Raw genomic sequence first — 3,175 nt, 5'->3', positions numbered from 1 at the left:
GAGGGTCATGGGACTCCATGTGCAGGGTGAATGAGTTCATTAAGAGAAGCTTTCTTCTTTGACCCGTCATCATGTCCCACATCTGATGTGAATGAGAAAAGATGTTTTTAAACATTATACAGCACCTTTAGGGTAGTGTGCTGGGGTCAGCATGCCAGTGAACCAAATGATTCCTAAAGGATTGCTAAACAAAACAAAGCAATGGTCATCACTCATAGATAATGTGGAGTGTCACAGAGTGTGAAGGAGTGTGGCTAGTTCTGAATCTGCAGTTGCTTGGTTTCCCTTGTCTTATGTTCTGTTGGGAGGAGATCATGCAAACCTTCCACTTTTTTTTTTTTTTACAGGAGGTATAAACTATTCATGTTTGTAAAAGCTAAAATGGATGTGGTTTACAACTTGTACCTAGGAAAAATATAGCAAAGAGCAATAAATGTGCTCCTATTTGCTTGGGTCAAGAGTGGTTTGTGACCAGTAATATCTCTGATCGGAATTTGTGCAGCGTGTAATTGTAATAATAAAACTCCTGCATTATTTGAATTCAAGCCTTTCAGGAGGGGGAAGCCAACTGTTTGCTCTAAGAAATGATTGGCTTGGATGGCATCCAGACTTTTATTTATTTATTTCCATCTGGGGAAAAAGTACCTCTAAAGCCTGGCAGTCGTATTTCAAATCAACTTTCGAAGTGAGCGTGATTATGGCGTGTACTGGACCACACAGGCTTGAGAGGCTTTGTTCTCTTTGCCGGGCAGAAATGTGTGAGCTGTACAGTAAAGCAACTGGGGGCCGCTGCCTGATAGGAATATGCCTTCCCCTGTTTTCGACATCCGCTATCGCGCCCCTTACTCTCACGCCAGTGGGCTCTGGCCAGAGGGCAGCCTCGGGAGCGCGAGACCAAGGGAAGCAGGGAGGGGAACTGCATATTCAACTCGATTTAGCTGCGCCAGAGCAGCGGCTTCTTCTTTCTTCCGACACGACTCCTCTCTCGACCCTCGCCTTCTTCCAGCCCCCAGCCCTCCGCTGAGCTGGCGCTGGGAGCACTTGCCTGCCTGGCGCGCTCCAGCCGGAGCCAGCAGGCGGGAGCTAAAATGAGGCTGTTAAGGACGTTTTCCCTGCATCTCTGCTCCAGCGCCTGTGCCGCCCCCGCCCCCGGGCAGCAGCCAGGGAAGCGAGGCCACCTTCCCCGAGATGGCGGGGAGGGAGCCGGCTTCCCCGAGCGCCTCCGCGGCGGGGAGGGCCGAGCACGTCCACACGGTGTTCACTGCAGCCGGGCGGCGGGCACCGCTATCGCCGCAGGCGGAGGCAGGCGGCCCTTTGAAAGCGGAGAGCTGTGTGTTCCCTCGGAGCGCTACATCCCTTCATCTGCATGGCGGTGGGGATCTGAGAGCCCCGGGAGCCTGCGGGGGGGCGGGGTGCTTTAAAAGAAAAGGAAAAAACCCAAGAGGAAGCAGATCAAGTGCTGGATTTATTCCTCGCCCCTCCTTGATCTGCCTGTCTCCCAGGCTGCAAGTTTCTCCCCACTCGGTCCCAGCCAGCCCCAGCGGTGGGAACTGAGGCTGGAAGAACCTCCCAGACGCAGAAAAATAACGTTTTGGGGACGTGCTTGGGTTTCAGTAGCCGTGACGTGCGCAACGCAACCGCGGGCCCGCTCGCTGGAGCCGAGAGGCTCCCTCTCGCCCTCCCTTACACACTCATACACACACGCACAGCGGAGGCAGAGGGGGGAGCCGCGCGCACAGGCGCACACTGGAGCGCACTCCCACACACACGCACACACACACACGCCCGCGCGCTCCCTCGCTCTCCACCGCGCGCACACGGCTCCACTATCTCCCTTCCTGTCCTCCCTCCTCGCTCAGCATTCAAACAGCTTGCCGACATCATCAGCCAAGGATTTCTTTTCTTTTTTCTTTTTTTCCCCCTTTCCCTCCCCCGCCCCAGTCGCTGTCCACCCATCGGCACCTGAGGAGGAGGAGGAGAGGAAGAAGTATATCCAGATAAAGAATAACCAAACCAAACAACAACAACCCAACAACCCCCTCCAGCAATCTGCATTAGGGCAGTAGTTGTGCTCCTGGCTCCCGGCTCGCCTGGCATCGCTGTCCGCCGCCTGCTCGTGTTCAGACTTTGTTTCAAGTGTATTCAATCTTCTTCGCCCTTCCGACAGTTCCGTTTTGCCCCCTCCGCCACCCACCCTCCTGCGGGGTCGGGGCTGGGGCTTTTCCTGTCCCTCCGTGTGCTTGGATGTAGCGGATCCAGAGGCGACGCTGCTCCGGGCGTGCAAGCGGGCTTCTCTCTGCCGTTATTATTCTTTTTTTATTTTTTTATTTTTTTTTTTTTGCCTTTTATTTTTTCTTCCAATCTTGGTTTTGAACCTGAGCGGGGGAAAATGGGAACCGGTGCTGCCGACAGAAGGGGCATCTCTCCAGCACTGGTGTTGGGACGCGTGCCTGTGGCGCTAGTGGTTTAGAGAAACAGCCTGCCAGCTTTCGGAGTGGAAGGTAAGGGTGTCCGGGGGCATCTCTGCCTCTCCCGTTTCCAGGGATGATGTGAGTGGAGAGCTTGGAGCCGGGGCTGGCGGGGAGGAGGCGGCGGCGGAGGAGGACAGGCTGTTGCTGAAGCTCCAGACAGCGCTGCGCGGCTCAGCGTTGCCTGCCTGGTCCGAGCCCGCAGTTGAAAAGTTAAGAGAAGTCTGGGTGGCGGCAGGGCTGCTTCCCCGGGAGTCGTTTCCAGCGAGACCAAGAAAACCTGAGGTTTGTGCATGATTGGGGTAATTTTCTGGGGGGGGGGGAATCTTAGGTTAATAGGAAGTTAAAATAAGGGAAGTCAGTGGATCTTCTGTTGGGTGAAAAATAAGTGGAGTGATGGCGCCGTCTATGTTCGGCTAAACTACAGTGTCACCTAGAAAATCAGTTTGGGGAATATCCAAACTAAACGCCCGTTTGCTTTTCAGCTAAAGAGATTTCTCCCCAAACGGGAAACCTTAAACCTCGGTGGCCGCACTTGCAGACAGCTCCCCCCCCCGCCACCCCCATTCCCCAGGAAAGAAAGATCTTTTTAATCCGAGTGCCTAATCTGTGCAGCGATCGTATTTAGCAGTATTGTAGGGTAAATGAAATGCTGCCGGGTGATACATGCATCTGTAGAAACAGAGAGAGACTGGGGGGGGGGGGGG

The 3,175-nt window shown here is 54.4% G+C and overlaps 1 protein-coding gene across 3 annotated transcripts in view; it reads left to right on the top strand.

The window, feature by feature from the left end:
* The first annotated feature begins 1,728 nt into the window (after positions 1–1,728).
* The window catches only part of ADGRB3 (adhesion G protein-coupled receptor B3), a 941,101-nt gene continuing 939,654 nt past the window's right edge, over positions 1,729–3,175 (top strand). For 2 of the 3 annotated variants that reach the window (XM_019520508.1, XM_019520505.1), the window contains exon 1: positions 1,729–2,501. The gene's annotated coding sequence lies outside the window, so the exon portion shown is untranslated. Of the gene's footprint in view, positions 2,754–3,175 lie in introns of all 3 variants that reach the window. The other variant, XM_019520506.1, reaches the window with a different exon arrangement.

Source organism: Gavialis gangeticus, unplaced genomic scaffold, assembly GCF_001723915.1.
Source record: "Gavialis gangeticus isolate Ggan-Ray unplaced genomic scaffold, GavGan_comp1, whole genome shotgun sequence".
Classification (NCBI taxonomy): domain Eukaryota; kingdom Metazoa; phylum Chordata; order Crocodylia; family Gavialidae; genus Gavialis; species Gavialis gangeticus.
This window is presented reverse-complemented; position numbering and strand designations above follow the sequence as displayed.